Raw genomic sequence first — 12,447 nt, forward strand, 5'->3', positions numbered from 1 at the left:
GGCTCAAATCCAGATGCCCTGTTCCATCTAACTTGCAAGCTGGTGATTCACCCAGCCTCAAGGGCTTGAGTGCTTCCTATACTGTGACAACTTCCAAATGTATATTTCCAGCCTGAACCTGTCCCCTGAGCTCCACTTGGAGATCCACCTGCCTGCCTGGCACCTCCAGAGTTCTCATAAGCATTTAAAAGGAACCACCTGGTCCCCCCCCAAACTTGCTCCTCCCACAGCCTTGCCTTCAAAGTCCATCAGGTGGTCAGACCAAAAGCTTTGGGGCCACCCGTGATTCCCTGCCCACCCATCTGCCCACAAATCCTGTCCATTCTAGAATCTGTCCCCTTCTCCCCACCCCCACTGCCACTGCCATCTGCCTGGGCTACACAGCAGTCCCCTAATTTCCTCCCTTCCACCTGTTCTCCTCACGGCAGCCTTTAAAACCAAAAAGGTAAACACGGAATGACCCAGAAATTCCACGCCTAGGTTTATACCCAAAGAAACTGAAACTAGGGACTCACAGGTCCTTGCAGGCCACGTTCACAGCAGCATTTTTCACAACAGCCACCAGGTGGGAGTCCCCTGAGTCCATCAACAGGTGACTGGCTACACAAAGTGCCTCTCCATACAATGGAATATTATTCAGCCATAAAAAGGAATGAAGTTCTGACGACATGGATGAACTGTGAGAAAAAATTGTGTTAAGTGAAATAAGGCAGATGCAGAAGGCCAAGGGCTGAATGCTTCCATTTCTATGAACTATCTAGAACAGGCAAATTCAGAGAGACAGCAGATTAGAGGCCAGTAGGGGTGGGGAAGGGGACGGGAGTTACTGCTTAATAGGTGCAGTTTCTGTGTAAGCAGATGAAAAATTTGGAAATAGCAGAGATGGCTCCATAACACTGTAAATGTAATTAATGCCACTGAATTGAACACTTTAAAGTTATGAAAACAGCAAGTTTTGTTAAATTTTGTTACCCCAATTTAAAATGACAAAAAACACCCATCCTATGCCATAGTTTCCATCACGCTCAACAGCAAATCCAGACTCCTCAGCACAGCCTGGAGAGCCCATAAGCCCTGCCCTGCCTGCCTGGCCCGCTTCTCCCCCCTCTCTCCCCTTGCCCCCAGCTCTCCCCACTTGGACAGTCTTGCTCTTCCTGGTCCGGCCCAACTCCTTTCAGCCTCAGAGCCAGCCTGCTGGGAATGCGCCCCCAGGTCTCTGGGGCCTAACACCATTCTCAGCGCCTGGCCCAATGCTTGGCACCAAGCAGCTGCTCGTTAAACGTCTTGGCCGGCCGCAGGCCTGGGCTGTGTATGGCGGGAGTACTGCGTGGCCACCACCAGGTGGCGCTGCAGACACGTCCCTGGGTTGTGACCTTCGCTCCAGCCACCAGCATCGCCCTCTTAGTGGAGTCTCCAAGGGACGCAGGTGCCAGGCGCTGAAGCTGGGAGAGCCACCAGCTGACTCGGCCTCCGCCTTGCCTGCCTTCCAGTGACTTCTGGCAGCTATGGCTCTGGGTCGCCAGGGGGCTACCACCCCTGCCGGGGCCTGGGGGCATCCACGGAAGCCTGGGAGGAAGGGGAAGGCTGGCTGCCTCCCTCCTTCTAGATTTTCTTTCTCCCCCCACCCCAGACCACCCCGCGCCTCCTGATGTGCATGAGATTTACATTCATTTGCATGCAGACCGCCTCCTGATTTGCATGAGACTTGCATTCATTTGCATTCAGACCCCCGGACCCTCCTTCCGTAAGGGCGCAGCTCACCCCTGCCAGCCCAGTCTAGGAGGCTGTGCTCTTCCTGCCGATGGCGGGTGGGGCAGCAATCAAGCTGGGGGGGCCCAGCCCCCAGTCCTCCCCAGCCCACCCCATGCAGGGACTTGGTGTGGCTCTTTCCCTTCTGGAGATCGCATCCCTGTCCGTGTCATCTTGTCCTGTTTCACCACAGCCCTGGAAGGTCTCCATTTTACAGAGGAGAGAAGAGTTCAGAGAGATGGAGTGACTTGGCGGAGCTCACTCACTAAGATGGGGGCAGGGGGCGCCCCAGGCTCCCTCTTTCTTGGCTCCTCCTTCCTTACAACAAGTTCATCCAGCCGGGCCCTTTCCACCCATGGGTCACATGACCCCCTTGGGAGACAAGCTGGGGTGGCAGAAGGCGGGGGCCGCCGAGGTTTGCAGGGTTCTGGAGCTGATGCTGGTCTCCTCCCACACACCCCAGTCCAGCCAGGGGGTGTTCCCTGCAACTCGAGAGCCCCCCGCCCCCCCAGGCCCCCTGGGAGGTGGCTGCTCCTCCAGCGCCGCCCCTGCCCCTCTGCTCTTCTGAGTCTCTCGGGCGCAGGGACCAGGCCTGATGCCCAGGGCGCAGCACACGGCTGCCAGGGAAGGCCTCAGCGAGCTGCTCTGTTCACGTGATTTTCGCAGAACCTAGTTTTCAGCCAGTCTTATCCGGAGCCAACGAATGAAACAAAGGGAGCGTTGCACCCGGCTCAGGGTGGTGACAGGTCCGTGATCTCAAGTTGCTAGAGGGGTTAAGTGCATGACCTGCGGGTGTGCACACCGAGCTTGGCTCGGGGCACTGGTGAGGGCCGGGCCGGGAAGCACCCCGGCACCCAGTCTAGTTGTGCCGCTTACCCGAGCGGCGCCGCGTCAAGCAAGCCTTGCAGCCTGCACACCAAGCTGGGATTTTCACAAAACGCAGTTCAAATCAAGCTTTAGTGACAGCCCCAAGGCCCAGCCAGAGGTCACAGAGCCCTGTCTGGACACCCCCCAACTCTGGCTGCCTTTGGATGTCGGCGGAGGCCCCACTCGGTTTCAGAAGACCCCTCTTGGAGGCCCGCGGAGACCGGGACCCATGTCCAGGGGCCCAGAGCCCGGGAATGGAATGGCCCAGCGCTGTCTCCCCCCAGGGCCCCCCAGACACCTGGTGGATGCAGGCTGAGCGACAGGGTGGCAGTGGAGCACCTTCAGCAACGCGCCTGGGGCTGAGCCTGGACGGAGGAGGCAGGAGGGGCGAGCTGAAGGGGGGGTGGGCTGGGGTGGGGGCAGGGTTCTCGGGAGCTGGCCAAGGAGAGTTTAAAAATAAAATCCTGTCTGGGTGTTGTCAGCCACAGCCACAGCTCCCAGGGGCTGATGACATCACTGGGGCACAGGATGTCCCTGGCAGGAGTGGGGGAGGCAGAGGGGCCTGGGCAGAGAGGAGGCCGGAGGGAGCCTGCTCTGCCCTTTCTAGGAGCTGGTCGTTGGGGGGCAGAGCTGGCGGGGGCTGGCCTGGGGCCCCTCCTTCCTAGACACTTGGGAGCACTCCATTTTGCCTCTGAGAGCTCTGCGGCCGAGGAGGCTGTGCCTTGCACGTGGTGATAAGGCAGGACCGGGACGGGTGTCTCCCGGTTCTGCAGCTGCACTCCCCAGCTTGAGCTTCTGATAGGGAGACTCTGGGTCCAGGGCTAAGGGGGCACCAGGGTGGGGGAAAGGAGGGGCCCGGGGGAAAGGGGGGTTGCCATGGTGCGAGAGGGGCCCCCCACTGCCTCTGCTGTCCTGGATACCTGCTCTGGCCTCCCTCCCGTACTTCCTTCCCCATCCTCATCCCCTGCTGCCCCCAGACAAAGCCCCCCTGCCCAGCTAAGGCCCTCCCTGCACTCCAGACGCATCTATACTTTCAGCCTCAGCCTCACCCAACTGTGGCAGATCCCTAAAGCGATTGCTATTTCAGGCCCCTGAGCCCTTGAACAAGCTGTTTCTGCTGCCTGGAATGCCCCCTCCCATGTCTTCACGGTGAACTCCTATGCATCCTGCAAAACTCAGCTCTTGATCATCATTGCTGAGACCACGATTCTGAGTGTTCAGTGTTTGCGGCTCTCTCTCCTAGATTGACACCTCTAGGGTGGGGACATACTGTGTATGTTATTCACCTTCTGATACCCAGTGTCTAGCCAGGACCTGCAAAAAAAAATTAAACCCGGTCCTGACCCTGCCTTTTCCTCCCGCAGGGACTTTGTCAAGTCACATCTCCTCTCTGAGGCTCCTAAAACAGGGACAACAAAGCCTGCTTTGCGGGGCTGCTGGAGAATGAGAGGGGCTAGTTTACCCCTCGGTGGGCATTAAGGGCTCCGTGGGGTAGGGGGCTACTCCCAGGCCGGGGTTTGTGCATTCCCGGGCGGGCCGAGTGCCCCAGTCTCCCGCCCCTCACAGCTTGCCTCCCCGGCCCCTCTGCCCTGCCTGTCTGTCCTGCCCCATCCAACAAGGCAGGCTGCTCTTCCAGCCCCTGCTGCCTGCCTGCTCATCCCCAGCAGAGCAGCTCCCCAAGTTGAGAAAGCCAGGGACTCTCCGCGGGAGCAGTTTTCAAATGCAGAGCCCCAGGCCTTGCCCCCAGGAGATGCCCTCGGAGGGGGCTGGCGTGGGGCCATCCAGGGCCCTGGAATGGCGTTGTTAACCAGCCTGCGATGGCCTGGAGCCTGCTGTCTGGACGCCCCGGGGGCGCCTGGGAGCCCACGCCGACGCCCTAACCCGGGGGAGGGTGCGCGGCCACGGCAGGACCTGAGGCTGGGGGCGACCTCAGGTGGCAGCTGCCTTCCCGCCGCCTGCCCTGGCCAAGGGCTCCCTAGGGCCGGGCTTCCTTCCTTCGCACCCACATGCTCTGGCCTGCTGGGCGCACGGCGGGGGGCCGCGGGGGGGGACCTCGGCGTGGGGGGAGCCTACGAGAGGGAGAGGAGCCTGGGCGTGGGGGGGGCCTGGGCGAAGGGGGGAACTCGGCGGGGGGGAGCCTGGGCGTGGGGGGAGCCGCGGATATAAATAAGGCCGTGGCCGGGCAGGATGAGGTAAGCGCGAGGAGAGAGGCAGGACCCGGCGCCGGGGAGGGGGGCAGCAGAGGCGCTCCCGCGGGAAGGGGCGGCGCAGGCTGGCACGGGCAGCGGCGCCCTCGAGTCCCCGCTGACTTTCGAGTCGGGCCTCGGCGGCGGTGGGGGGACTCCAGGGCCAAGAGGCGGGGGGCCAGCGGCCGGGCCCGCAGGCGTGAAAACGCCCGGCGGGGCGTCGGGATGGTCGAGGGCGCGCGGGGGGGGGGGTGCCGTGGACTCGGCGCCGGGCACTAGGGAGCCGGGGAGCGGCTCGGAGCAGAGGAGGGGAGCCCCACCCCAGGTGGGCGGCTTCAGGCGGCAGCCGGGGGGCCGCCCCCACCTCCTCTCCACGCCCAGTCCAGGACTTGGGGCGTGTCCCAGGGGAGGGCGGGGTGACCTCGGGCAGGCCGCGGGTCCTCTCTGACCCTCGGTCTCCTCGGGTTACTCCTCTCCAATGCCGGCCGGCTCCGCGGCGGGTACGGCGGGCGCGGAAGGGGGGTTGTTCTCTTATCACGAGGACAGAACAGCCCGGCTATTCATAGGTGGGGGGAGAGGGGGTGGAGCGCCCCATTGGCTCCCCTCCCCCTTTCCTGGCGCTGACGCAGACGCCCCGCACCCCGCCTCGCCGGTTACATAACCCCCTCTTCTCCCCAGCTTCTTGCGCCTCTGCTGGGGGGAGGGGGGAGCGGGGGAGGAGAGGCCAGGGCTCCCCTCCCCCGACGCGGCCTCACCTGGCTCAGTCTCCTTCCCCGGCCCCTTAGCGCCCGAGGGGAGACTGAGGCCCCTCCCCAGCCAGGCACAGCCGGGATCTGCGGGGATCTGGTGACCGCCCTCTCTAGGATTCGTGGGCCCCAACGGGAGCTCGGACTCGGGTGGGTGCCCCAGTTGGCCCGGGGCCATGGCGTCCTCCGCCCTACGGTGGGTGGCGTGAGGGCCTCCCTTGGGGCGTGTGGAAGGACGCCGGGGCCGCCGGTGCTGGCCAAAGCCGTGCTGGTTTCCTTCCCTGGCCTGCACCTCCGGGGCCCTGGAGGTCCCTGCCCAGGGACTCCTGCCCCGGCCTCTGCTCAGCCCGGCGGCGTCCCGGCCGCAGTGTCTCTTGCACTCTCCAGTTGGACGGTGAAGCCACCACTGGCTCCTCCACTGCACTCGCGGTGACCGTGGGCACGTGACCGCCTCTGTGCACCTCAGCGCGCCCACCTGTAGCAGGGGGCTGCTCCCCGCCCTTCCTGCTGGTGTCGAGAGGAACCCAGACCCGGCAGCACCTGCTGAGCCCTGGGCCGGGAACCCCGCCCGCGCCCCGGGACCTGGCACAAGCAGGGCCAGCCTTGGGCTGGGGGGGGGGGCACCTGCTGGGCCAGTCGGCAACCTGCTGACCTTGGCCTTTGCCTGCGGAGCACGTGGTCCAGGCCTGCCCTGGGACCTGGCTGACAGCTGCCCTGCCTGCGTGCTCCCCACAAGGCCCCTGGGAGCTGGGGGTCCCCTGCAGGCCCCCTCCGTGGTCCCACCCTCTGAGGTCGCCCACCCAACGCCTCTCCACCTGCACAGCGGGGGTGCCCCCTCCCCTCTCCTGCCCACGGGAGAGGAGGCTGCTCTTTCTGCCCCCCCTTACTGGGGCAGGGCTTTATGCTCCTTTCCCCACGGAGGGCAACGTGAGGTGAGCTTCGTGTCCTTTAACAGGCGAGGAAACCAGGGGGTGAAGTAGCTCCTCCAGGTGGGGTGACCAGCTGTCCTGGTTTGCCCGGACAGAGGGGTTTTGCGGGACATAGGACCATCAGGGCTAAAACCCCAGAGCACCCGTGGCACCCACGTTCGAGCCGTCAGCTGGAAGCTGTGCGGCAGCACCAGCCTGGACCGCCCTCGTGAACACCTGCCATGCCAAGGAAGGAAGGAATCGCCGCCTCCCCGCCTCTGGCCCTTCCTGGGCACCCAGGCTCAGGTGTATCTGGGTCTGAGTTTGGCCTCCTCTGGGAGTGTCCTGGGAGGGGTGAGGTCTCCCCGGGAACCCCTCTACCTGCCCCGGTTCCGGCCCAGCCTGTGGGAACCCTCCTCCCACCCCAGGGTCCTCCCAGCAGGCCCTGCTCTTCTCCCCCAGGGAGGCTGGGCTCTCACCAGGGGAGCCGTTCGCTCCCTAAGACCAGTTGTGTGACTTCAGGCTTGTCACGTCCCTTCTTGGAGCGTTGCTGAGGGCATTCAAGAGAGTAGAGGTGAAACTCAGCGCTGAGGAGGCCTTGGGTCCATGCGGGCTGTGTGTGATGTGGTAATAAGGCAAACTTGACTCCATCCGGCGCTTCTCCCCTGAGGGTCCTTCTCCTCAGCACTTGCCATGCACTCAGGCACAAGGAAGTAGAGGCCATTTCTGAGAGCACTGAGGCGACCTGCCCAAGGTGACACAGCCAGCCCAGCACTCTTCTAGAACTTGGCTCAAACGGTGGCAGTGGATGGTGACATGGGGAAACAGGCACTGGGTGGGGAGGGAGTTCTGAGGTCCCACAGGGACCGCGACCCTTGCCTCCCGCTCCTTGCCCAAGGTGGCAGGACAGGTTGTAAGAACAAGCCCGGGCAGCCGGCTGCCCCTACCCTCTGCCAGCCACTGTTCCCTGTCAGCCAGCCAAGCCTCAGAGCAGTCCAGGACATTGTGTCCAGAGAGAGGCCCAGGCGGGCCCCCCACCCCTGCCCGCTGACCTTGCACCCCGCCCCTCTGGGCTCCGGGCCAGCCTGGCCTGAGCAGGCCGCCAGGACAGCGTCCCAGCTCCTCCCGTCTCACTGGGAGCCCGGCCTAGGGGGGTTCCCCCTGCTCCAACCCATGCCCCTCCCTAGAAGACAGCCACGAGGTCCCGAAAAAGCTTCCCAAGGTACCTTCAGGCCAAGCCCAGACGGGCTCCCGAGGTGCCTGTTTTCCTGCCCTTGGCCACTGGGGCTCGGCAGGTCCCAAAATGCCAGCCGGCGGAGAGGGGAGGGCATTCGTGCAAAGCCACGAGCCGAGACTGCTGGCTGTGCTGGCCGGGTGGGGGCTGCGGGACGGTCTCAGAGGGGAGGGGGCACCCAGGAGGCAAGAGGGCCCCCGCTGGGCGCCGCCCTGTGTTTCAGATCTCCGTTTAACTAAACTTCCCCAGACAAGCCTTCCCGCAGCCCCGCCCCGTCCTCTCTAGCATGTCACCCTGTCTGATTTCCCTGAGGGTGGCGCTCTGCTATTTATTGTGACTCTTGCCCAGGAGATTGGCAGCTCCATGAGGACAGGGCCTGCCGCATTCCCTGCAGCACCTCCAGCGCCAGGAACAGGGGCTGGCACGTGATAGGGGTCCAGAACTATTTGTTGAAAGAAAATCTGCATTTTTTTTGGGTCCCTTCCAGCCCTTTGGACACTTCTGAGCGTCTTGACCTTTCTTTGTCCTTTTTTTAATAGCTTTATTGAGGTGTAATTGACATATAATAAGCAACCTATAAAGATAGCAATTTGATAAGTTTTGACATATTAAATGCCACTAATTGTTCTTAACGTGGTAATAACAGCAAACTTGACTCCATTAAGAGCTTTTTCTGTGAGGGTCCCTCTCCCAAGTGCTTTCCATGCATTCAGGTGCAAGGAAGGAGGTGCCAGTTTTCAGGGGAAAATCTGAATTTCGGAGAAGTTAAGTGATCTTTCAGGGTCACACAGCCTGTAAAGGCAGGGCCAGCATTGGCTGGGTTCTGCAATCTTCTAGAATTTAGCTCAATCTAGATAATCACCACAATCCATATAAAGATATATCCACCCCCAAAAAAAGTTTCCTTGTGTACCTTTCAATCCTACCTCCTGTTCTCTTCTTTCCCCATTTCCTGTCTCCAGACAACCACTCTGAACTGGTTTGTGTTTTCTTGAATTTTCTCTAAATGGAATCAACCAGCATGCACTCTTTTCTTTGGTATGGCTCTCACTCAGCATTATTTCAAGATTATCCATGTTGTTAAATATATCGATAGTTCACTCCTCTTTATTGCTGAGTATTGCTTTGCGTGGAATACCAGAATTCGTTCAACCCTTAACACACTGAAGGGCGTTTGTGTTGTTTCCAGATTTCGACTATTACAAATAAAGCTGCTGTGAACATTTGTGTACAATAAGTCTTTGTATGCACCTATATTTCGTTTTCCCTTTAGTAAATACTTAGGAATGGAATGGTTGAATCACATAGTAAGTGATTAGTTAACTTTTTAAGAAGCTTCCAAAGTATTTTCTGAAATGGTTGGATCATTTTATATTCTTATCAGCAGTGTATGAAAGTTCTAGTTCATCTGTATCTTCATTAATATGTGGTCTTTTAAATTTTATCCATTTTGGTAGGTGTGTTCATTGTGATTTTAAAATTTGTACTTCCCTAATGACTGATGATGTTCTCATGTGCTTCTTTGCCATCTGTTTATCTTTTTTGTGAAGTATCTGTTCAGATCTTTTGCCCATTTTTCTACTGGGTGGTCTGTTGTTATTGACTTTTGAAAGTTCTTCATACATTTTAGAGACAAGCCCTTTACCAGCTATATGATATGCAAATATTTTCTCCTATCTGTAGTTCATCTTTTCATTCTCTTAAGTGTCTAAGAGAAGTTTTTCATTTTGGTAAAGCCCAATTATCAGGTTTTTTCTTTTGTGGATCATGATTTTGGAGTTATATCTAAGAAATCTTTGCCTAACACAAAATCACATTTGTTTTCCTGTTTTCTTTTAGAGGCTTCATAGCTTTTAGGTTTTGCATTTCTGCTTTCCGGATGCTTCTGTGGCTTCTTGAGGGCATCCTCTCCACCTTTTGTGCCTGTGGCTTCAGCCCCTGATTCTTGTTCCTCTTCCCCCCTCCTCATGGGCCCCTGGGGCCCCCTCAATGCCAAGCCCAGGTGTCATCTTCCCAGCCCACCCACCGCACTTGGCCTCTGCTTTACTTCCTCTTTCTTCAAACTCTAGACCCATCAGCATCTACCAATCAGCTGAAAAGCCCTCCTGGGCTGGGCAGGCGCCTGCCCTGGGCTCCCTTCTGCCGTGGGTCTGGTCACGCTTTTGACTTCGTGATTACCTAGGCCTGCCTTGCACCCCACTCCTCCATCGCCGGAAGCTCCCCAAGGGCGTGGTCTGGGTCTGCTTCTCCAGCAGGCCCCCCCGCCTGCGCCCCGGCACAGAAGACGGGCTCTGGGAAGGCCGGTTGATTGTATGTGACAGCATCAAATGCCCTGTGCTATCTCCGCCCTGAGCTACAGGTGAGACTGCTAGGGTAAGACAATGCTCACGTTTAAGATAAAATCCCAACTCCCCACCACGGCCCACGGGGCCTGGGCTGTGGTCCTGAGTACTCTTGGCCTTTGTCTTCTCTGAACAGACCATGCTCGCTCCTGCCCCTCACCCTCTGACATGTTTCCTCTGCTGTTTTGTTACCTGTTAGACCAAGGGTCTTGTGATTTGGATTGCAGCTTGAGGGTCCACTCCCTGGGAAGCTCCGACAACCGCCCGTCCCTGGGCGTCACTGTCTCCTGGGCACATGTCACTGCCTGGCATTTCCTCACTTATTTGCTTGCTGCAGGTAACAGGAGGTTAGCTTCGGAAGAACAAGGGCCTCGTCTGCTCTTCTTCCTTGGCTTTCTCTCACCTAGAACAGAGTCCGGCACCGATGGTGGCTCCATGTCGAATGCTGAAGATTGATGGCTGAAGATGGCGGGTCAGGGTAGGGCTAGAAGAATCCAGGTATCTGGGCTCCTGGGCCCAGGCTCTCCCTTGCCTGGGCTGCTCCAGCCTGCCATAGTCCTGCAGGATTCTGGCTAGGCGCTTGGGCCTTGGGGGCTCCAGTCGGTGGCTGTGCGGGCCTGCCCTGGGCTCAGCCCACCCCTGTCCCCTGGCCTCCCTGGGCAGTATACCAGGACACAGGGCCCTCACCCAGCCAGTGTGGCACGAGGAGGTGCAGGCACAGGGAACAGGTGAATGGCTTGGCTGGACATCGTACAAATGGGACGGATGTCACCAGAGAGGTGTTCAAGGTTGCACGTGAGTCAGCTGGCAGCCGCGAAGGGCCGGAACCTTCTCTCCTGCTGGCAATGAAATTCCCTCAATTGAAAACCAGAGGATGGGCAGGCTGGCACCGAGACGCTCCTGGCTGGCCCCGGGCCCGTCCATAGGGAGCTGCCTGGGCAGGACTTGGCCAAGCTGACCAGGCGTGGGGCAAGGAGGGCGGGGTGGGCCCCTCCACCTCCCCACCCCCTGCCCAGACAGGGGCATCCCCGTGGCCCACAGGCGCTGACTCAGGCAGGCAGTGACGAGGAAGCAGGGTTCTCCAGCCACGGTGACTCACCTGGACCGCCCGCCCGTCTGCCTCCCGAGGGAGAAACTCCCAGGAGGTTTCAGGACACACATCCAGGGCCAGGTCCCATCCCGAGGCCGAAGGCCGGTTCCTGGAGGGTGGAGGAGTGGAGTTGGCACCCTTTGCCAGGACTCCCACCCAGGGCCTCTGCTCCAGGAAGGGCGTGTCCCCTCCCAGGTGGGCCGGGTTCTGCCGCCGGCGGGTCGCGGCTTTCGCTGACGCAGGGCGCCTGGGCGTGGCTGGGCTGGTGGTGTCTGCTGATGGCCCCACGATGGCGATGATGAAAACGATACTGCGTTGTTTCCTCCGGGCCAGCCCCTGTACTCAGCTTTTCCACCCATTATTTCACTCAATTCTCACACGTAGGTACAAGGCCTTGCCCCATCTCAGAGGTGAGGGAGCTGTGGGGCCCGAGTGGTTTGTTCAGGGTCGCCAGGCTGGGAGCGGAGTCCAAGCGCCTTCCTGGTGGGTCGCCTCCCGACAGGCTTTCCCCCCGGGCGGGAACTTGGCCTTGCTCTTCTCCTTCCTGGCTGACTTGTACTTTCTTCACCTCTTCCAGGAAGCCCCCTCTGCGTGTCCTTGTCCAGCAGCTTGGTTTGTAACTGTGCTCCCAGGGTAGAGTGGTGCTCATGCAGGGTGTGTTGGGTAAACGAGCCTTACTTAGAATGTTCTAAGTCTACCAGAATGTTCTTTCTTCCTCTGCTGTAGGGCAGGGGCCCCAGCAACCCTTCACTTCTTCATGGCTTCAGACCTGGAGAGCGTTTGGTGCGATAAAGAGAGGCATGGCTGTGTGAATGAACCACTTCTGTGCCCCTGCTGTGGAGATTCCAGGGGTTTGTTCAAGCCGAGTCTCAATGTCTTCAGCAAGAGGGATTGGCAGGGAGGATGGTCATGGCACCTGAGCTGGCAGCCTCATCCAGTCCTTCTCCTGAGCACAGGGCAGGGAGCAGCGTGGGTGCTGTTGTGGGCACTTACTGTGTTGGGACTTGTGTCAGGGGCTTTATTTGTATTAACACCCGTAGCCCTGAGGGTGCCAGGGGCCTGCCACCTCCGCCCTGAGGGGGCAGCCTGTGCAGGTGGGCTTCTCCCTGGCAGGACAGAGGCGAGATCCCTGACACTGCCTGGTTGTCCTGCCAGGCAGGCTCCAGGGAGGGGCAGTGGTCCATGGGCGGAGCAGGACATCGGGGCACCTGAGAGCTTCTAAGCCCAGGTCACGTGCTGGGGTAAGAGGGACCAATGTGGGCCTCTTTGGAGCTTGGGCCCCCAGAACGCCCACCCTACTGATGTCCCAGAAGATCAGCTGCTTG

This window comes from Dasypus novemcinctus, chromosome 12, assembly GCF_030445035.2.
Source record: "Dasypus novemcinctus isolate mDasNov1 chromosome 12, mDasNov1.1.hap2, whole genome shotgun sequence".
NCBI classification, from domain to species: domain Eukaryota; kingdom Metazoa; phylum Chordata; class Mammalia; order Cingulata; family Dasypodidae; genus Dasypus; species Dasypus novemcinctus.